We start from the raw sequence: 24052 nt of genomic DNA, 5'->3' as shown, positions 1-24052 counted from the left end.
CATCAGACATAGACTATTGCAGATAAAGACAGCTAAGCCCTCAGGGTTTCCAGGTGGTAGAAAACTGTTGGGTTTTTTCTTCCATTTTCTCTCAGTCTAAAACAAGCCTTCCTCTTTACTTCACATGAACCAGAAAACCTAAGAAAACTTTGTTTCAGACACATCAATACACAGTATTTCTGAAATGAAATATGCTCCTCAGAGGCTGCAGCTTCTCAGAGAAATTGATGATCTTGCCAGTTTGACCACTGGTAGCAGCTGCTCGTGTCTCAAGATTTCTGGCTGGACTGGAGCCACTGCCACTCTGGCTTTCACAGTCCCAGCTTTCCATCAGACCAGTCCACTTGGGCTGCTGGCCTGACCCACAGTTGCAGGCTCTGGTGTCCCAGGACCACCACCTTTGGTGCATCCTGCGGGAAGGATCTAGCCCAGGACTGGGCTGGCAGCTGGTGAGACCGTTTGAAACCTCTGATTCCAAAGGCCCCAAGTCCCATCCCATGGCTGTGACCTAGAGACCAAGGCTCTTCTGCCCTTGAGTGATGTGCTTGATGACACACCCCGGAGCTGGGGCCTCAAGAAACCCTATCTCCTTAACCCTTACACAACCAATCTCTTGAGTCATTCCCAAATCTGGAACTGCACACTGGCTGCAGCCCCCAAACTTGCGTGTATTTCCCCACTTTTGGGGCCACGGGGCTTTCATAACATCAGTTCCTTGGATTCTGCAATGGGTTGTTTATGCAAAGATATTTTTGACAAAATGTGAAGGTCTCCATCAGATGTAATTACAGCCTCTTTGCTATGATGTGGTTCCTGATTTATGTGGGGAAGAGATAGACAAACCAGCATCTTGTGATGGCCTGAAAATGCTTGACTAGAACTATCTAGGAAATGTTTGTTTTCTTGTAGCAAAATTTGAGGGAAGTAATAAATTATTCTAATTTTTATAGACATAATTTAGTGAAGAACTTTTCCTGGGAAGTCATGAGGACCTTTTTTGTTTTTGAAGCTTTGTTGTTTTTGAGAATCCCATGAAAATGTTGAATCTGCTCTGAGAAAACTGATTTCAAATTGGAAGACTTTCTGAAGTAATCTATTTTCCTTGAAGAGATTTTAAGCTTAGTACAAAATCCAATTTTCTGTTGGGTGAAAAATTGTCAATTGTTCTGGATTTTGGGGCAGCTCTTGAGTTCCCCTGGGGTGGAATAGTACAAAGTAATCTCAATGGCTATCTGATAAATGAACTGAGAACCTCCCTAGGACCTGGCCAAGAAATCAAGGAGAGCAGGCTGGAGCAGGAGGCTCTGCTGATTGCTGGCTGGGAAGATGATGTCTCAGAGGCTGCTTTTGTAGTTTGCTGTTACGCTCTGTGTGGCAAAACTCCACACTGATGAATTGCAACTTAAATATGCCCCCAGTGGATGATTACTAAGTGTGGAAACATTATTTATATTTTCCAAATAATTTCAAACAAAACAACCTCTGGCTAATGAAAAAGAAAAATTCATCACCAAATCCCCTCAGTCCTGTTAAGTGTTTGTGCTTGAGGAATATCATGATCTGCACAAGGACATGGTCCTTGCAAGAAACAGAATAAAGTGCCTGCATGCTGCTAGTGACCTCAGTGGGAATTCCTGGTTGCTGGAGAAATATTGGTCTGTGCCTATGTGGGAGGCTGTTATGTGCCCAGCCTGCAGTTCTGACACAGTACTAATGGTTGTTTGTAAACACTTCCAGCCTTGGTGGCATAGAAGATGCAGACTCATGTCAGATATTAATTACACTGTGAATAAATACAGAGATAGAGACTCCGTTTTTATCACAGGTACTGGATATTTACTCTGCTTTTCTCAGTAGTGCTTTTCATCTTGGTTTCATTGCATCAATAAGTGCATTTATTAAGTGATTTTGCAGATTCCTTGCAAGCTGAATTATCTTCTAAGATGCAGCTACTAATGTAGCTTATAAAGTAAGCATATAAAGTAGATTATTCTCCATAAGAGAACATTTGGGGCGTTCCTACATTTGCAAAGACTTTCCAGAACTCATCTTTGCCCCCACACAGATTATGTGTGTGGATGAAACAAACATGATTATACACTGTTGCACATACAGCATGCATATTCTCATCTACTTTATGCCATAGATTTTTATAGCTGTTAAATTTCCTCTTCATTATATTTGATTTGCTAGGATGAAGGCTTGTTTTATCAAAACTAATTACATGGTATGTATTTAATGTTCTGTCCCTAAGGTTTTCATAGTAATAAAATTGATTGTTACTGATTAAAATGGTACTATTACATCAGCTTAATGTCACTTGAGGTGAATGCAGTATTAGAAAAATGGCCATGAAAAATGTTGAATGGGAAACACAGAGGCAAAGATTAAATAATAGGAAAAGATTTTTTAAATGGACACTTTAAAAAAAAATTTATTACGATCAAGAATTTTAAAACATTTTGCTTGGCAGGGAGAGGTATCTGAGATGTATAGAAAACCTTATTTTTGTTATTGCTTTTATGCAATTCATTGGATTAACATTCTCCAGCTCCTAGGTAAATGTTCAATATGTAACCTTAAAAAACTGCCTTTGTCTTAATTTCTTGTGTTGTTATGGTGTACGGAAAAATGCAGACAAACGTGAACAGTCCTGCCATGTAAAGGTAAAACTGTCCATAGGGTGGCAAAAATGAAGCTGATATTTGGAAAAAAAAATATGTGCCTAATGATGAGGATCCTTTATTCTCTGTCAGAGTAAACACAGAAGGTAATTAAGGTTTATTATGGGGGGAAGGAGGGTAAGGGTACAGCCACAGGCTCTGCCGCAGTTGTCAGAAAGGTCTGGCGATGTCACTGGGAGCCATCCATGGCTCCCTGGGCTGTGACAGAGGGCAACGGGAGTGAAGAGGGTGGGTGCAGGGAGACACCACTGAGAAAGAGGAAGAAGCAAAGAAGTTAAGAAAGGAGGAGTCAAAAGAGGAGAGATACAAGACTGAGAAAAAGAGTAGATATTAAAGAACCAGTCAGTATAATCTGGGCATTTTTAAGGGGAGAAGTCAGGCTCTGGGGCTTTCTCCAGTCATTTTAGGTTAGAAAATACGGAATGTATAAAAATTCTCTTTGCTTCACTGCTATTATAGTGCAGCTCTTTCAGACCTGTGCAAGGCTGCACTTCCAATGAGTCAGTACCCTCATGATTTGTCAAAATATTTAGTATTTTTTCCTGAATCCCAATGTCCTGGAGTCATGTGACCAGCTGCGAGTCTGATTTCTCTCTCTCAAAACTTGCAAATGTGATTAGAGTTTAGCTACTCAAAAGACAAGTAAGAGGAACTAGATGGGTGTCACTTTATAAAATTTGCATGATTTTTAAGCTGTAGGTGAGTGTCTCACTTCAGAGCAGCTGCCCATAACTTTCCCCATCCTCTCCTGTGATGGAATTTTTAATAAATGGAGAACTCTCTGGCCATTGTCCATGGCTTCTATCTCCCCAGTCCCTGACAATTTTATAAATAATTCCATGTTCTTTTTTTCTGATGCTGAATGTTAGTACTTGATGTCATTTGCAGTGGACTGTCTTTTACAAGAAGGCCAAAGTGTCCCACTTCACTTTCACTTAAACTAAACACCTTCAGAAGAGCTGAATTCACTTGTATGGTTAAAATTGTATTTTGCTTTCCTTTAGTTTGAGGCTTAGAAACATGGCAGAGTTGGAATGTGTTCTGCAAACCATGACTGGGAAGTGGCATGATGCAACACCAGAGGGAAAATCTGGGAGGTCTGTGGGAGGCAGAGGGGAGAAGGAAAAGTCCTGAAAACTGGAAGCTTACAGAAAAAATCCATAAATATTTAGTAACAGTGAAACAATAACAACCAAAGTGGGCAGTGCGTCTTTGAGATTTCAGTGATTTTCCAAAGAATAGTAAATGCATCTATCCATAAACTTCTTTGGAAACACTCCGGACAAAAGTTATCCTTGACATAAAGAGGCATTTTCTTGGGCTTAATAACTCTATAGGAGATGATGGCCAAAGACTAGGGAGTGAGAGTCTTAACCCCAATATTGTGAGACAACAACTGCCGTACAACATACACAAGGAAGGAATAAACTCCATGCAAGGGAATATAAACCTTTTCCTATAGAGTTACGCTTTTCAGAACTTTAAAATGCTGTGTGCACTTTTATTTCTTTCCACAGTCAGTCTTTATCCATCCTTGACATTCCATTAAGTTGACAATATTGTTTAATTACCAGAAAGGAGAGCTTTGTATCCATGGAGAGAATGATTCTTGTTATTTGCCAGGGAAGAATGACTGGGTATTAGGCCCTTGAGGGTATGAAGACAGAAAAGGAAACAAGGAAACAGTAGAACCTGAGGCATTCTAGCTTGTAAAGTGTGTGCGCAAAGAGAAATTATTGCATCTTTCCTGTAGCCAAATCATAGCCAGTCCCAGTAAACTAGGTATTTTATTCTACAACTTACATGTGACTTTTTGTTCTGTACTTAGATCAGGCTACAAAATGGTGATGGAATAGGATTTTTGGCACTCACTGTTAAACCAGCTGTTCTTCTGAAGGGTGTTTTTCTGGGTCCTAGAGGAACTTTGCTCTTCAAAGTAGTCCTTAGAAGGCTAGGCATTGGTAGGAAATCTGCTATGTTTGTCCACAGCTTAAGGATGATGTTTTGGGGTAGGTATGTGTGTGCGTTTCACTGATACCCAAACCAGAATGGGATGTTTTTCAGTTAAATATCCTGTGTATTTACTGAAAAAAGAAATCTCGAGGAAACTAGAAGTGTTTGTCAATCAGCACTCGATTTGCTCTCTTACACTCTCAGGTTAAAAAGCAATCAGAAGAGAACTCTTTTTAAGTTGAAATGTTTCATTTCTAAATTAAACCTTTGGACATCTTAATTCGCAGTGGTATCTTGTAGTAAACCATAGCAAAACTTAAATTTAAAACAATATTGGAAAGAAATCCTTTGTTTCAGGCTGAAATAAATATTTTAAACAACCTATTTCACTGAGACATTCAAAGACTTTCATTTCAGATCAGCCTGAAACCACTGCTGTTTGACCAGGAAATGAAAAGTCAGTCATTTACATAATTCCACCCAAACCACAGCTTTGGTACTGGGCACTGCGACCTGATGCTCAACAGCTGCATAAATCTCAAGGTCTTACCATTTTAAGAGAAGCCTGAACCAGGCAAACTTCCTCTCCTTGTCTGATTCATGACGGCAGATGACAAAAGGGTTCGGGGGGGAATGGGACATATAGGTATTTTAAGAATACTCATACTGTCTTTAAGCTTCTAATAAAGGTACCTAGTTTATGAGCTTAGACAGGTTATATATTCCATGGGGAGAGGTAAACTGGTTTAGCTCTTAAATCATCTTTGACGTCTCAACCGACTGTAAAGCAGCCTAAGCAAGGCACTCAGATTGGGTATGTAGAAGGAGGAGGTATCAACGGCTTCCTCGGATTCCTCAAACGACCATATTGGGGGGACTTTCAGCTAATATTTTCAGTGTTTAACAAGCAACAGCACAGCAAGAATCTGTGAGGAACTGGCATGTTGTTTTCCAACAACATCTGGCAATGCAACACGTGGGAGGACCACAGTGTCTTGTTGCATGTTTCACAGTATACTGAATTTAAGTATCTTGGAGCATTCAAACCCGGGATACATGTGTAATACCCAGTGAAACAAGAGTTAGTCTTGTGTTTACAGAGTTAGGGAAAACAGAGAGGAAGAGAGCTGGGAAATGGGATGGCTAGCTGCTAACAGTAATTGCCAGCTGTGTGAGCACTGGAACAAACAAGAACCTTGTACTTTTATGAAAACCTGCGTTTAGAGCTGTTAAATAAGGGGGAGAGGCAAGAAGTGGAAGGGGTGGCTCCAGCAATTCTTAGCTGGATGTTTGTAGCAAGAAAGGGTAATTGTAACCATAGGTTGAACTGCAGCAAAATGGAGCTAATTACAGTTGGCTGCCAGTCTATCTCCTGCATTTACAATATACTCATTCCAGTAGGTAGCTGGAGCTGTAAATGCAGAGTATATGTCCTTTTCTTTACACAGAATTTCCGCTAATGAAGGTGCTGCAGAAGAGTCTGCCTAAAAGTGAAATGTTAGCTCCTCAGCTGATGTAAATCACTGTAATCCCATTGAAGTCAACACTGAAGATTTAACATCATGCTAATTGAAGTCAATGGAGCTAGGCTAATACATACCAGCTGAGGTAAATTCCCCGGTGCATTCTTTCTAGCTCTTAGGAGTGTTTGGAGCATGCGCTCTGGTTTGAGTCACAGACAGACCCCAGCTGTGCCGTTCAAACCAGGATCCTTATTTAGAGCTGACCTTTCCGAAATTTCAGTTATGGTGTTGAGACTGGTGATTTCAATCCAGGTTCATCCCTACACTTAATTTGCAGGGTTTTTTTTTTTTTTTATCTTCCTGGTCCTCGTGGTAGCATTCCCTTGTGTTTGCAGATTTTTGCTTTTTGGCCTGTGTTATCTAATTAGGTCTGATATATTTAGCTGTCACAGAGTACAACAATCTGTAGCTAGGCTTCTGTTATTATTGATGGTAATATTGTATGGAAGGATCCCCAGATGGTGTTAAACATAGTCTTATGAGTTCCTTTTCTGGTGTGTAAGCAAATGCTCAGTCTATGGAAGACCTGCTGTCTGATTTGGACTCTTTCTTCATTATGCAGTGATCTTTGAGCAAAAGCTGTAGCAAATTGTGAATGCTCTCTTCTCATTTTCTGTAGCTGATGGCAATTCATGGGACATAGTATTTTTTGGGAGGTAGAATTGGAGTTTAGGGTGGAATTTCTGGAGAGGAAATTTTGCTTGAGAATACTTGTGGTGATTTCCCTTCCAAGAGGGTGTTATATGTCCAGATAATGCAAACTGTGTAGCCTTCTGATTTTCCTACCAATAAGATGCCAATGTTAGAAACCCTTACCCTCCCATGTACTGGGAAAAATGCTGTTACCAGCAGGTGAAGCAAAAGGCAGATTACATATATTTTCTTCATTGGAGCCATTAGAGTATGTGGAGTTGTACAGAGGAATTGTTTTAAAACAACAACAAAGCCAGCTTCTAGTGATGCAGAGGTATAATGTGAGCATCAGATGGTCTCCTTGCAGATGGTCTCCTTGCAGATGGTATGAGTGATGTCAGGGCCTCTTTTTCACAGCTCTTTGGCTGGCTGTAGGTTGATCCTGTTTATTATTCTTGTGAGTTCAGGCAAAATAGGTAAGATGTACACAGCTCCACCAGCATGAAACACTAGCCTAGTGAAAAGGAGACTTTTATTTAGGGTAAAGCAAGGAACTGAATGTGTACTCTCAGGCTGTAGAGGATCTCAAACCTTGATGCCCTCTTCTGGAGTGAATATTTTAATTAGTAGACTTTCACTTGGAAAACATCTGAATTGCAGTGACAGTATCCACCTTTGGCCCTCTTTTAAGAAACCAAGGGCAAGAAAGAGACTCCAAGGAAACTTTGGACTTGGATAAGGAGATGGCCTGTGACTTCTGGGCTAGGTGGAAAGAATGCCCAAATCCCAGTTTTAGACACACACAGAATGTAGCCACTTTAGTCTCAATTTAGACATCTGAGGTCTCTGTTATATTTAGTTTTTAATCTCTGAATTTTGTGGAAAGAATTGAATTTCCAACACGCTGTGCAGTGGTGTGTGCATTAAGAACAGCTTTAAGGGCTGCATTAAATGTGCTCACAAACATGTACAAATGCATTTGACTACAGGTTAGATTTAGGTTTCTGCCTTTTTGTGCAGAGGGTGAGATTATTGCCATGGATTTTAGAGTCACATGCAGGAAGTGTTCTGTGTCAGCGCTGCCTGTATTTTTAGGCTTTCAGGACATAAATGCTAAGGATGTCACAGCAGCTGATTCAAAGAGGCCCTGCTGTGGAGTGCCTTGCACTGCTAATGAAGCTCTGTGTGATCTCTTGTCACTGGAGGGGCTGCCAGTTGCCACTAGGAAAGGCCTAGAGACCTAGTGAGGAACATAAGGCTTGTGAGAAGCAGTTTGCTGAGAACAGTAGCTCCACAGCAAACTTTGGGTTTAGCAGGCACTGTTTTCCAGATGGACAATACCACTGTGAGCAGCTGCAGATGAAATCTTCAAAGCCAGCATGGGAAGTGGAGATGAGGGGAAGGGAGGTGAAAATTCTGCAAGCTGCTAAGACAATGGGAGAAGCCAGTCATTAAAGTCATATAATGGTTGAAAGGATGGTAAGAGAGCTCCTCCCTAAAAATGCAACAAATGTTTTCTTCCTTGCTGCTTGGGGGAATTCCTGCTCTGCTGCATCCTGACGTTTCTTCTCTCCTTGGGGCAGGGAAGGCATCCTGCAGAGACATTCTATTCTTTCAGTACTACCAGAGGGCCTGATTCTGTCTGCTGAAATCCATGGGAAAACTCTTATGGCCTGCTATAAGTGTACAACCGACAGCTGGAAATGGTATTCCAAAGTAGAAATCTGCTTGACATCTTCCTAAATAGATAAGAATTGATTTTTGTTAGGCTGAGCACAAGTTATCTGAAAACCAAAGGATTTCCATGGGCAGTTTTCCCTGATGTTATATGTTCATTTTATGTGGGAGAATTTTATCAGCAGCAAAGGCTGTCTCTGTTGTCATGGGCCCCTGCTGCAAAAGGGGAGAGACAGACATGGGTGTGTAGGAGAGGACTGCACTGCATAAAACTCTGTGAGACTGAAGGGGAGACTATTTTCCCACTGAGAACTGCAGTCAGTTTTGCCTCTGAAAGGTTAAAGTGAAGACCAATAAGCAGATGGCAGCTTTATGGACTAAAGGCACTGAGAAGGCAGTAGGATATGTCTTTGTGGCAGGACACAGCACTGTGCAGAAACCAGCCCTCTCTGTAAATAAGCGAGGATAGCACAATGCAGCTTAGGGATACCACTACGTCAGTGGGTGGGGCTGTGATAATTAGCCTGCCCCACAACTCATCGATGCAAAGAGGTGTTGATAAATAATACGGAGCTGATCACTAGTTTTAGCACTATACTTCACTCCAGAGTAGTCTTCTCTGTTTTGTGCAGAGGAGAAATTTGTATTAGGGCTTTATGAGGCCTGCTACACAATACTGCAGGCCAGCAGCATACATCTTGCAGATAGCTCAGGACTTTTGAGGTGAGCTGGTACCAGCTGGAGAAGATCCTGGGCCTCTGTCACTTGGGCTGGTAGGTAACACCTCCCAGTAAGGGAGCCTGCCTACATTTTATATGATCTTACCCTTGGCTATGTAAAGCCCTTCATTGGGGCTATACAGCCCTTAAAGTCTGTAGGAAGAGAGACAGCCAGTTCTGAGGTTTTCCCAGCAGGCCTAAGAGAGACTGATACCTTTGGAAAGAGGCTTTGTCTCACTGGCACAGCTGGTGCCTGACAAAACCCCAGGCTAGCAGATCTAGCATGTTACAATATGAAAGGTTCCCCTGTGTTGGCCTATTTGGAGAAGTTCTGAAGTTCTGGGAAAACTGACAGCATTAAGTCTCTTTTCCTTCGTAACCGTGTGTATCGTGGGCAAGAGAGAAGTGCCTGCAAAGTCTGTTTGCCATGGGTTTGCCCTTCCAGTGTGTTGTGACAGTCTGGCTTGGAGACAGATTCTGGCTTTATTATGAAGAGTCTGAAGTTTTCTTTGAGAGGCTGGAATATTGTTCTGTATTGAAGCAATTCAAAGCTTCCAGCTGGAAGAAATACGTTCAAAGCCATGCTTTGCTACTGCCCTTTCTGCCTTCATCCCTGCCCTTGCAGTCCACAAATGCAGATGGGTAAGCAAGTTATGCCTGGTGTCTAATGAGGAGAGCTGTGTGAAATGGCTAGCTTTGTTCCCTTCAGCCGAAACAAAATAAAATATATGAATGTTTCTTTCCCTGTTGTAAAATTTTCCCAACGACTGTGATTTTGCTCTGAGCTTTCTCCAATCCACTCTGTGCTAAGAATAGTGGCTAGTTACAAAACACCTAAGTGAGTGAATGTCAAGGGCCCGTTACCCACCAAACCTGAACACTCCTCTCCGTTCCTTCTTTAGTTGATTTGAAAATAAAAGGAAGGATTTGATGTAAGCTTGTCTGATTTCTGGAGCTGTCGTTAGCAAACATGAAGGTTGAAAACCCTGATCTCCAGTATGGAGCAGGCCTCCATGCTCTTGCCCTGCGTCATATGGCAAGACATAGGTTTCCTTGAATTGCTGAGCTGCTCAGACAAGCAGAGAAAGGCAGTATTTAACCCAACATGGGCCTTGTTTTCAGAACAGATTTATTTTGTTGACGGGGCTGTACTCACTTGCATCGCTAGAGAAACCTCTAGCATTTGGGAGCTTTTAGGTTTGCTGAATCTTCTTGTTCAGGCTCTAGTGGGACCTGGCCAATACAAAAGCTGTCCCTGGCTCCAGCAACAGTGGACTGTGGCTCACGTCCTCTTTAGCAGAGCCAAAAGCTGTTTAGGATCATATGGACTCTAATGGAGGGGCTCTCCTCATCCAGGTGAGCACAGTCATCCTCTGGAAACAATTCTAAGAAGAGATGGTCAAAACATCTCATGCCTCCATCTTGGCTGGTCCAGAGAGGTGCCATGCTTCCCTAGAGATTAAATCACCCCAAAGTGTCTGTTTCTGTTTTCCATGCCTACTGGATATGCTGGAGTAGATACAGATGAAAAATGCTCCCAGTTCCATCTTGTGCATTCAGTCCCATGCTCAGGCACAACTAAATTCTGTGCCAAGAGACAATTCAGGTTAGGAAAAGGATATGCCATTTTTTCTCTACCTCTGCTTCTTGTCACATTTTGTTAAACGCGGTCATGTAGCATGTAATGAAGACATCTGTTCGTTTTGTAGGAAACTGTGAAAAAGTGTGTGCATTTGCCTTGTGCCATCTGTTGCCATTCTGATAAACAGTTGAAAGCTCTGGCAAACATAAACAAAAACAGTGCGGTTTGGTGCTAACTGCACCATTTTCTTTCTTGGTGCTCTGTATTTGAGCCTTTCCTTGCAATGTGTTAAATATTTGGGGCTCTGCTCTGCTGTAAGGAGATCTGATGCTCAGCAAACACTGCAGTTCTGTCTGTGTCCCTCCTCTGAACTTGAGACAGTAAGGAGAAGCAGGAGCTCCTGAGCTGCTGGAATGATGTGAAATACTGTCTGTGCCACCTGGACAGCTCAACTTTCCCCTTCCAAATTTTGTGCCTCTGAGTGGAAACTTGGCTGATTCAAAGAAATGATTCGGGAATATACTACTGATCAGGAGGGATTTAGATGTATTATACAGGATTATTATTTTTCCAGAAGTCAGTCTTGTGACCATAGATTCTGTGTTACAGAATGTTTTGAAAATAAGTAGCTTATAATGGATTTCTGGAGACTCTGTGAAGATGAAGCACTATTACTGCAAGGAAAGACAAAAAAGGGGCACTTTTGTGGGGCTCATGCTGTCAGAGAAACACAGATAAGACAATGCTGGAGAGGAGGGTATGGTGGCCAGTCAAAAGCAGATAGTGGAGAAACAACATGTACAAACTTTTGAGTGCAAGAGCATATAGCAGTTCTCAAATATTACTATATAAATATATTTTTTTAAAGACCAGAGGTACTTGCACAGAAGTCTTTAGCATGTGCTAATTTGCATACACCAGACTGAACCTACAGAAATAGTTTCTGTGAAGGGTAAAAAAAGACCTCTGTTAACTCCTTATGCTACATACTTACTAAATATAGTGTTTTCTAGTGACAGTGCATTTTTGCTGGCATACATACACTGTGCCAGTTAACAGCTAAATTACGTTTTGTAGCTTTCTGCCTGAGTAGCATATAAAGTGGGCTATGCTGCAGGTTAAAACCAAAATGCACTGTTCTAACAATTATTAAAATTCATGTCTTATAAAATACTTTTTGCAAAGAAGTTTCATGCAGAATGTCTATGCCTGTGTCACAGTCTTCTTGGGGCTGTTTTGACAAGGAAAACAGTATGAGTACACAGTGGTAAAAATATAAAGAAGCTAGGAAAAGATCATAGGAGAAATAAGGAGGAAAAAGTACTCTAATGCATACTGACAGGGAGTGGAGACACAATTCACATTGCAACTGTAGCTGTTCATAACAGCTAGTTATTTTTAGTTGCATTTCCTTAGGAAGCCAGGCTTATGAGCACAACGGGGTATGTCTGTGTATGTATACACATGCATCTGCCTGTGTGCTGCCCTTATGACTTCTAAATCTACCGATGTCTTCTAGCTGATTTTGACAGAGAGATGGTAGTTTGCGTCCTGACATGTTTCCTGAGAGTGGAGTTTGACTCCATCCCTTGTTAGGCATGAAGGAATTCACATGGGTAGACACTAGAATAACACCCCAGCTACAGGAAGACCTTGAGAGGGAAGGTCTATCACCTTGTTAGACACAGGAGAATCTGGCTGCAGGGCACCAAATCATAGGAAAACAGGTTTCAACAGTTCCAGTGCTTATGGAACAACTTTTGAGGAGGTGGGACTTCTGCAAAAGCTACTTTTTGGCAACATTAGCAGACTGTCCTTCTCTGGGGAAGAGAACATGAAGCACAGACACAGCAGTGGGTTATACCAGCTCTTGGGAGTAGAGCTGCCAGGGGCTGGAGCTTCTGTTTCTGAGATGTTGGAACTTTTGGGCGGAGGAGTGAAAAACAAGACAAGCACAAGTGATGTCCTTCATGGGTATATTTATATATCAGTCTATCTTAATTATTATTTCAACTTCACAGTGTTTTCTAAGTATATAAAAAAATTTTGAACTTTTATTCTGACAAACGTTTTGAGAGTCAAAACGCCATTGAAATTATTTTCTTCAGAAAAATTTTCAGTAGAATTGTATGTTCCTGTAAAAGATTAATTTTTATGAAACATTTTTATTATTATTATTATTTAAAAAACCGAAAACCTTGTCAGAAAGAATTTATTGCTTGGAGTCTAACCAATTTCAGTATCAAATGATAAATCATTCTGTACAATTACAGCTGTAATGGGGATTAGGTCTCAGTAAAGCTTATGAGTACTCAAGACTTAATTAGCTAACTGAAATCAGTGTGGCTCTATATTGACTTGGTAAGTCTTGAAGCAAGCTCTGAAGGTCTGATGAGCAGGACTCAGTTCTGTTGTACCTAAATTTTGGTGACTTCTCCCCAGCTGGGGCTCACTCTGGAGTCTGGGAAGGGTCAGCTGCTGTTCTCACAGTCATCAGAAGATGTGCCATTCCCTTCTTTTCTTCCTCGCCCCCCCCCCCCCCCCCCCCCGTTTGGTAATGGTTTTAGGGCCTGGGCCTGGATCTGAGATATGATTCAAAACATCCCTCTACCTGGGGGATGGGGAACCCTCATTTCCTGCTTGAACCACTAGGTTTGGACATCCTTCTTGTCCTCTTCTCTGAGAGTTCTTCTGTTTTGCATGGGAATAATTACATTTACATTGTAATAGAGAGTCAGTCTGGAGACTTATGGTAGGGTAGCTCATAGGACTATAACCTCTTTTGTAGACTCCTTGATAAATTGAGTATCTTCATGTGAGGCAGGAGCTCCTGGCTTTGACTGAACTCCAGCTTTGCCCTCTGTTCTGTCATGGTCCTACTTGAGGGACCAAGCAAGGGTATGTGAGGTTTCCATGCTTCCAGCTGGATCAAAGAGGCTTTATTCTTTCTTGTTGTTTGACCTGGTCAAACAGAGATATGAGTTGTAAGCTGTGTTGCTGTATTTCTGTAACTGATTTTGAACAGCTTTGATAACAGACTCCAGAAGAAGCCTAGCCTTTGGGAAGGGAGGGGGAATTTGAATCCTGTCTTCCCACATTCCAGGTGAACACACTTATCATTAGGCTAGAAGTTAAAACTGGAGAGTGTGGACCTTTCATGTTTTGGCCAGGACATGGTGCAGGTCTGTTTTTCACTTCTCAAATGTTTTCCTAATTGAAAGATTCCTTCATACAATTAAAAAATTTTTTAAAATCACTAGTTGTTTTTTACCCTGTTGCCTAACTGGGTTTTTATTTGGCCCCATTTTGCTTGTGTCCCTGCTCATGCATGTAGGACTATCTGGTTTTGTTCAGTGAGTTTTCAAGTCCTGTCCTGATGTCTTATGTGCTGCCATCAATCTATGACTCTCTGGCTGAGAAACACAGCTGCAGGGGTATTGAGCTCTACAGGTGCAAATTAGGGTGGGAAATATCTGGTTTGTGAATTGCAGCAGGGCAAATGAGATGGTATCAATCTGCTCAAAAGCATAAAGACTTGGAGAGTTCTAATAATGACCCAAAGTGCTACTTTTATGTCACTAAAGGTAAGCTAACTTTATTAGCAAAAATATAGGCACCTTGGGACTTGAGGTGCCCAAGGGTCAGGTTGCAGCGCTCTGGGAGTTTTTAACCTAAACTGTTGTGGGTTTTTTTTTTTTGGTCTCAGAATGACAACTAGAGGCTTTAAACAGGAACAAGGCTCCCAATCATTTTGGCAGTGAGAAAGAATCCCTGAAAAGATGATTGTCTTGCTAGGGAGCAAATGAAAAAAGAATGGGTGAGGGAAGAGAAGGGAAGTAACTAGCATGTCACATTATCAGTGGAGATAGGATTCTTGAAGCCTCTGCCTTGTGCTTTTGCCTGTGCTCCTCAAGTGCCATTTTATGTCTGGACCAACTTTCAGATATGCTGGTTACTGCTGTTTGTCTCTGGTATCAAATGAGTGTTTCAGATCAGTTTAACCCATTTATTGTAGTATAGAGTAGTCAATATTTGAGTGGCCATGAACACAGGATGATTTTTCTCCTCAGCTGTTTCTTACGTCTTGCAGTGTTGGGGGTGGGATATTTATCTTCTGGTATCTGCCTTATGTATGAGAGGAGAAGTCTGTAGAAATATCAGTCTGTCCCCTTATTAAAGACCTTGAGGCACATACCACTTGGAAGAAGAGGAGCTGGAGGTAAGACAAGGTCATAATCTAAGGCAGTGGGATCCCTTATGATTGCTGAATCCAGTCAATATTCAGACAAAGAGTTTGCAGGTGATTACAGCTGACTTTTTGGACTCATGAATTATCTTCTAGGTGTTCCTTTCTTCTGTATTTAATTCTTTTCTCTTTATTTTGCCCATATAATTAGTGGAGCCTCAGGGTGTTTTGATCTTTGATGAGGTATGTTTTTTATTGTAGAAAGATACTTCTTGTACATTCTGTGCATAAATATACTGTACACATGGGAAAACAATTAGTGCATTTCCTTGTCTCCTGATTCTGGCTAAGGTGGTGACACCTCAGGTTAGGAAAACAAAACTGGACAGGGGGTTTTGCTGGTTTATAGGGCTTGTTTCCTCTCTCATGGCTGGACAGCGGGGTGCACTTCACTTAAGAGAGTAGTGGATGCTGCAGCTAGGCTACCCTGCTGTGGGACCTCTTCTGGATTCCAGTTGATATTTAGTGTGTGGCATTCCTTGACCTTCCAAAGTAATTTTCCACTGCCCATCAGCCTTCCGTGTTTTTGTTCTGTGAAATCTCTATTGGGCAACAAAAGCAGAGGTGGTGGACTGTATCTCCAGCTACTTTAAAAAACAAGGAAGATGATACTGAGCAAAACCTTAAGGAAACTCAATGAATATCTAATACATTGAGCATACTATTAAATAGCACCTGTGCATGTAAAATTCATGTTGGCTATATTAATGGCTTTGTTGGAATGGAACGGGGCACATAAGGCATAATCTCTGCTGTATGTGAACGTGAAAGCCATTTGCAGTGGTGGTAGCAGAGGGCAGGAGGTGACAGCACTTTGAAACCAGCAGCTCAGGCGGTTTTCAGTCCACCTCACACTCTGTTTATCTAGCCTGTACTTTGTCAGTTTCTCTAGGAATATGTTAGGGATGACAATGTCTTTAGCCTTAATGATATCAAAATAAAACAACACCCACTGCTCTTCTCTCATCCACCAAGCCTGTCGTCTCATCGTAAGAGGCTATCAGGTTGGTCAGGCATGACTTACCCTTCTTAAATCCAGGCTGGCTATTCCAAATCACTTTCTTGTCCTTCATATGCTTGGAAATTATTTCCAGGAGGATTTGGTCCATCACCTTTCCAGAGATCAAGGTGAAGCTGATGGGCCTGTTGTTCCCTCCTTGCCCTTCTTGTAGGAGTGACATCCGCTTTCATCCAGCCCACAAGAACCTCCCATCTCCCCATGATTGTAGAGATTGGCCCATTAGGTCTCATGGACCTTTTTGTCCAGGTTGTTTAAATGTTCCCTAAACTGATCATGCTCTACAGAGGGTAAGTCCTCCTTGCTCCAGACTTTCCAACTGGCCTCAGGGACCAGGGGTTCCTCAGGACTCCTCTCTGCAGTAAAGAAAGCATCAAGTTTCCCAGGCTGGGATCCCATGTTCCCACCTACGTGGGCTCTGTGTCTTTGCTGCTGACAGGAAATAGAATGGAGGTTAGTTCTGCATCTTAAAATAAGGTGTTTTTCTGAAGAAAAATAGATCATGATCTTTTGATCTTTTTTTTTTTTTTTTCTTTTGGTAAATGAGAACTCTTTTATGTTGTATTGCTGACATTTGTGAGTGTGACAGAAGACCAAAATGTCTATTAGCCTACTTATGTCTTACATGCAGCAAAGCAGCTATTAACAGAAAAGAAAAACAGGACCTCCCCCCCGCCTCCCGTGGTCTGTCTGAATGCAAAGCATTCAGTTATTCATTCCAGTAAACAATATGGGAAAGTTTTACCAGGTAACTTTGTTTCTGAAGCAACAAATGACAGCAAGGAGATTGATTGTGAGTTAGCAACCAGGGAGAGACAGAAGTGAAAAAACACCACCCTTCAGCTGTAATGTTTCCTAAAGTTAACATGTTGCATTGGAAGTGTAAATGATATGAGGTCTGAGGACTGCGGAATTTTCAAATGCTTTGCTACAATATCTTGGGCTGGAAATTAATCAATTTTCTGTGCCTTTCAGAGTTTTCCTCTGAACAATGTTCTTCCTCTGAAGCTCATTAGCCATCAAAACCTGTCATGTCTACACATGTTTTTCTTGCACCTCATTAAGAGATTATTGATTGTTGGCTTCTACCTCTTTCAGAATTTGCTTCAGAAAATTAATTTCAACCACGAGTGCAATTTAACTGAATGCTTTTGCCAATGCTTGATAATGACTTGCTTTGTTAAGATAATTTAATTTTTTTAATCATATTTATTTTATTTTGCCCTCTGCAAAACACGAATCATCTTCAGCTGAAGCAAAAATAGGGAGAAACCTCACCTTGATAAAAATGTATACTATTATCTTAAGATAGATGGAAGCCTGAAGCAGTTTCAGAAATGAAAGAAAACTTCATAATTACCATTGATCTATTTGTAACAAGTGTATCTTGTGGCCACCAGATTTCTCTTGCTATATGAGATTTGTCAATATAGTCATTCCATTGAGGAAGGAACATAGGCCAAGCAATTAACATTTTTTTTTTTCAGGATTGCTTTGGTAATTAGGGCCAATTTTTCACTGGTAGGTTATTAATTATTCAAGTCTCATGGGTTTCTTTTAATAGGAAACATTGGCAAGTTCTTTCTGCAGTCATGAACAAACTTCTGAGTCATCAGCTGGTGAATTCTGTCAGATCTTCCTTCAGTCAGAAAGAAGGAAGGAGAAAATAGGTTATTTACCTATTCTCGTTAGCGCGTATAGTGAGGGGTAGGGTTGTCTTTAAAAGCTGCTATGGCAGGCAATGCAACAGTACCCATTCTACAGGGAAACAACTGAAGTAGAGATGAAGGACCAGATTTGTCCAAGGTTTCTAACTGCTCTTGGAGGCTGATAATTACCTAATGAGAGTATCAGAAGTGCCTCATAATGTGAGGCATTAAGGTTCTGTTGTTTCCACGCTGAAATCGAGTAGAAGTGGAGTATCAAAACTTTCCGTGTGCTTTTGACATTGCAATGAGATGATTACAGCACCTCATACTGGAAGATGTAGCATGACAGGTTTTCTTCCCAAGACACCCTCTATTGACTGACAAAGCTGTGTTAAGGGGTTTTCCTTGTTTACCCAGCCTCATTGGTGGCTGCTTGTCCCTGCCTCCTGCTTTTCTCACACAGGTTTTATAGACCCCCTCAGTCATGCCAAAATTGCCTTTTGTGACAAGAGTGGACAGATGAACCAGTATGAGTCAAAATCTACCCTCAGGAACTGCATTGTATGGCTGGAGGGCAGTGGTTTCTGGAAGAGAATAATAGGATCACTGGGGCTGGCAGGGAGCTGTACAGTTTGTCTAGTTCAAGCCCCTTGCTCAAAGCAGGGTCAACTAGAGCAGCTTTCTCAGAGCAGTTTTCTCAGTGCCATGTCCAGTCAGGTTTGAATACCTTCAAGAATGGGGACTCTACAACTTCTCTTAGCAATCAGTTCCAGCATTTGACTACCCTCACAATTAATTTTTTTCTGAGGTTTTTGTGGAGTTTCTTGTATTTCATTTTGTGCCTGTTGCCCCTTTACTAGGCACCACTGAGATTTATCTAGCTCTGTCATCTTTATTCCTCCCTGTCAGATATTTATACACATTGATAAGATTCTCCTGAGTCTTTTGTTGTCTAGGCTAGGCGATCTGGGTTTTCCCAACCTCACATCATATGTAGGTGAGGGGTAGTGACATTTGAATCTGGCTTCACTGTCAAGAGTAAGCTTGTGAAAAGTCACTCTAAGGATATCTGATAACTGGAGCTTAGGCTTCTGGTTTCCCAGAGCGCTCTGTTCAACCCTTGCTGGTGGTTTTTTGACCTTGCATCCCTCTAGGCAGAAAGACTATTAGTATACTTGACTAGATGGGCCCTTATGATTTTCAGAGCCTCAGATGGAGAACTTTCCCCCTCCATGATGCTGGTTGAGATATGCTTCATGCTATATGTGGTTTCCTACTCTCAGCCTCCCACAGTTAATGACACCTCTCTGCTGTCTTGGCAAGAATGGCTGGGTTGACCCATCTGTCTCACTTAACTAATTAGGGATTGATTGGGTGAGATTCAGACTTTCAATTTATTTTAAACAAGGCAGGTTAACCTGCAGTCTGTGGTCTCCCACAGTATACTGAAAAACAACATTTTAAATTCCAAGTAAACAACACAAATCCATCCAACCACTAATAATAAGAAATCAAAATCTACAGATGCATTTTTGCATTTGCTGTGGTAATTGTTCTGCATACCACTGGAGGAGAGACACTTAAATGGCTTTCAATTAGGAAATAAGTTATCCATATAGTTTTAAAGCCATTTAAAAGGAAAAGAAACTTTTTAAAAACACATGTGGGCAAATGTTTTGTTTCATGGAACAGACAGGCTGGTTAGTCACCTGATTTTGTATTCTGGCCTCTTGCGTGATGAGCTTCTCCCACTAATTCCTGCACACAGGTCTCTTGCCTTGTGGCTGGATACTCAGAGATTCACAGCCCATGGCCTAATCCTGGGTACTTTTGCCTGAGGATAACCAATCACCTGTCCTGGTCCCAGAGTGGTCTTTGACTTGACAGAGTACTCTTCAAGCAGGATCAGTAGCCACCAGCTGCTCCCTCCTGTTAGTTCAGTTCTGGTTATGCCGGCTTCTTGTCAGCTCATACCAGTGCGCTTAATCAAATTACCACCTCTCACTTCTCTTTGTCTGGGCTGTACAACCCAGCATGAGACAGACAAATTCAATCCCAGTCTTGCTGCAGCCAGTGGCAAAACCACCATCAACCTTAGGGAGATAAGAGTTTCCCTTTGTATTTGATAAGTTACTATACAATTATGGAGATACCTATCTGTAACCCATTGTTTTTCTGACTCTAGAAACTGGAAACTGCCAGACAGGCACTACAGTGTGCTATGTGGAAAGTCAGTCCAGTCTCTCTCTGGCCTTTGGCAGTTTCGCATGCTCCAGTGAGAAGCTCAGAGACCTCAATGGATGATAATGACTAGATTTGTAATACTACTGCATGAAGTGTAATACATGAATAAGGGCTGTGGGTGAAATCCCCCTTCGTGGACAAGTGCCAGGCTTGCAGAAGCATTCAGGATGCATAGTTCTTACTGCAGTTAGTGAGATTCTGGTACCATAAATGCCTTTATGGATCAAGGCTGCTGCTAGGAATCTTCTGCAGAATAAAAGAATAAACTCAGGGCCTGTGGGCAGGTTGGATATGAAGTACCTACTGTATGACCACGAATAGGCATAGACCAATGTGCTCTGCCTTGAGAAGTATTATAATCCACAAGGGTGTTATGTTCCCAGGTTTCAGGCTGTTACAGACACTACTCATTACTCTTCATGAAGGTGTTAAGTTCTAGCTTAAAAGCATTTGGACTTACTTTGCTCTGCTGTTCCCAATGGCAGGCTGTTTCAGACCCTAATTGCTGTAGTGGTTAGGAGCCCTCTTTTAATTTCCAACCTAAATGTATTAATGGCCAATTTATATTCATTTGTTCTTGTGCCAGTATCGCCCATTAACTCAAATAATTCTTTTGTCTTCTGGTGTTTATCCTCAGGGTAGATTTGTAGAGAGCAGTCTTCTCCCTTTCACCAGCTATTTTGCTAGTCTAAGCAAGCTGAGCCCCTTTGGTCTCCTCTTGTAAAACTGGTTCTTCATCCTGACTGATCTTCATCTCCTATCCGGTTTGAAGTCAGCTGTACTCACACAGATAGAAAGTCAGAACTTTTTCCTACCTCTAGTGGCTATATAATCTTCCTGACTTCAGTAAGAGCATTTACTTTATGGACCTATTGCCCAAGCATTACCATTCTCATCATTTATTCCTGTTCTTCGTATTTCTCTATGCAAAGGATAGCTGAATAATCCAGTTCCATCATTAGAAAGATTTGTGAAGGACACCAGCCATATGTCCTGCTGTAGCAAAACTGCTGTATTTAATTTGTGTTGAACTATGGCTAATGCAGAGAGTTTGCTTTAGGCTGGTTTCTCTCATGTGGTGTTCTTGATCTCTCCCTCCTGTCTCCTCTCCTATTTCTTTTGGCAGGGGGAAGCCCTTAAGAGGGTAGTCAATGGGATGGTGCGTAAGAGTAAGCCCTGTTTTCTTCCTGACTTTTCTTCCTGTCTGCCAACACAGTTGTATTCAGCTGGAGGATCATACTGAATATTTCCAGCTGCTCTGACATCTCTTAGCTTTTCAGAAGTCTGAATTTCCTCTTCACTGGCACAGATTTAAATGCCTTTCATTAGGCCTTGGTCTTCATCACACAAAATATCAATGGTACATTTGGTTTTCATGATGAAGAATGATCCTACTGTGAGAACATCAGTGAACTTCTTAGCTAAAACTGGTAAGCTTTGTTCACTGGTGTTGGCAAGGCTCTGGAACAGTTCCCTGCAGGTCTAATTATTTTTACTAGACAAACTCCCATTGCAATGAATAGGAAGTTTGGACTCTACCATGATTTCAATGGACTTTATGTTGTAAGACTGTCATGTTGGAATAATTCATAATGTACCATGAGAAGGGACTGCACTGTGAGAGGAATGTGCTTGCTAGCGTGTCTTGTAGCCTTGCTAGAGCAGGGATATGCTCTAGCAGTAGTTCAATACCACATTTTGATTGTGTAGATTGTTTTAATTTGCAGTGTCTTGGCAGTGCAAGCAGTCACATTTGCTAGTGTTTGAAAAGAACAAGGGAAATTAAATATGCAACAGCATTAGAGTACGATTTAGCATTTGACATAAACCCACAAAATTAAAGCAATCCAGACATATGCCTGCTTCCAGGCCTTTTGTTTGCATCAACATGCCCTCAGATTCAGCTGTATGACATCTACCACTTTGAAGGGACAGTTCTATGAGTTTGTGATGATTAAGAGTAATTTAAGAGTGATTTAAGGATGGACTGTGCTGGCAGAATTATGCCTCAAATTTGTTTCTTTTTTCTTTTTTTCTTTAAAAATATTCCCTAACATCAGAACCATGGGTAGGACTGGCTCTACTCACAGAGCCTGACTTATGGAAGGTCCATTTGTCTGTGGGGGTCAGGGTTAATATGGTAGAGACTGGGAGAGAGCTTTTTCCTGGTTCTGATAGTGGTTTTTCTTGGTTAGCCTTGAGCAAGTTATTTCTATTCCTTGTGCCTCTCTCTCACTCCTGCTTTCTTTGTTCCAGTGCTTTGAGACCTGGTAAGCGTGTGCAGGAGTAGGGTGTTCCCAAAATATCACCTGCCACTTGGTAACCCAAGGAACAGTTGGTTTGTTTGTGTCACAAGTAATACTGTCTTTTTTAATGTATTCCTGGATCTCATCTTTGGAAAGGTCTTTCTTCTTGTCCTGCCAAAAGGTAGCATAGAAAGGGTTAGGGTTGTTTGTATTTTTCGGATGGGAGGAGATATTTTTCTGAGAACTGATACAGAAGAGGTTCTATTTCTATGCTGTTAACTTTTCATTGAAACCTCCTAAATTTCTGTGTTCATAAAGAAGTTCTTTGTGAAGTTGTTCAGGTCAAAATGTTTTTCACCCCAAAAACTTCTGGAAGATGATGTTTAACCAGCTCTCCAATATAGTCATCTTGGAGCCAGTGCAAGATAAAGGCAAGGTTCAAAAGACTTGGAAGCAAAACCACTTCATTTCCTAATCCGTTTTCTTGGAGATGGTATGCTCCCTCTTCGTAAGTCCTGAAGTGCGTTACAGCAGCACAGTGTTCTTCTGTTGCACGTGCTCCACCTGGGCTGTGTGGGTCAAGGATTGTATTTGGAGACACATTCAGAGCTGTGTCTTATCTGCTGTTAATGAAGGCAGGAGTATCTAGGAGCTGAGACTTGAGAAAGAAGCATAAGGGATCATGTTTTAAACGCTTTGAATCAAAGCTAATCACGTCTTTTTCTGCCTTAAACTCACTATTTAGAAAATTAGGCAGAATAACTCTCCTTTTCTTGCAGCCTGAGTCAGTCCAGTCTGTTTTGATTGCAGGCTCCTTGAGACTCCCAGTATTCTTATACAGAGGCTGGCATTATGGGGCCACAAAAGTTGTGGTGGGGGCCCATGGAGATGACAATAAAATATTGAATTATGATAGTAGGACTATTGTTTGTAAAAGTCAGAATCCTCGGCACAGCTCTTATACTAGAATTTGATCCAGGCAGTAAAGATGCAACTGTCCATTATCATTTAGATAGAGAGCTGGTAGTCGAAGCACTACATAACCCAATTGTGTTGATCGGTGGAAGCTTTATAAACAGAATAACAGAACACAAGACCCCAGAGGTTGTATCAGGGGAGTACTTTAGATGAGTAAAAAGTTGCTCTATGCTTTTGTTTCCATGGGTACCCTCCAGTTAATGTTATGAAGCAGGGATTATTGGCTCAATAATTAATTCAATGATTTACAAATAAAGGGTGTAACGCATCAGGGTGCAATTTTTATATGAGAAAATGCTACATTATAGCTTTCAGATTACTAACTTGCTAAATGTACAAAGCTAAGGTAGTTTTACTTTGGTGTGTCAGTCAATGAGTGGAGGATGTGGGGGGAACAGGAAAAAGAAACCTAAAAGAAAACTTCCTACTGTCTCATCCTCTGCATAGGAGTTACACTTGCAAAAGCCAAAGGAAAATAGTCTGCGCACAGAAAAAGCACCTAACAGGGCTGCTGACAACCAGGATCGTGAGAAAGTAGAAACAGGTTGCTTTAATCAATACAGAAGGAGGGGTAATTGATTTTAGGGATAGCAAGGGGTTACTCAGCCAATAATTATCCACCTTATCAAAGTTATCTGGTAAAACCATGGATTATGCTGGACTCAGAGTCCTGGCTCTTTGAGGAGAGTTCTGGATTTTCCTCTTCCCCAGTGCTCTTTGCTGCTGACATGCTGCCACAGTCAGTGCCCTTTCTTCTTTTTCACAGGCAAAGGGCTTCTCTTCTGCTACAGCATCAGTGTGGAGGCTCTGGGAAGAGACGCCATGTCAGTGTGTGACAGGAGGCAGAGCCAGAGCTGTTCAGGAAACCTGTGTGCTAAGTTCCTTTTATGCTAAGTTTCT

This window comes from Phalacrocorax aristotelis, chromosome 9 (assembly GCF_949628215.1).
Source record: "Phalacrocorax aristotelis chromosome 9, bGulAri2.1, whole genome shotgun sequence".
Classification (NCBI taxonomy): domain Eukaryota; kingdom Metazoa; phylum Chordata; class Aves; order Suliformes; family Phalacrocoracidae; genus Phalacrocorax; species Phalacrocorax aristotelis.
Note: the sequence above shows the minus strand (reverse complement) of the source record.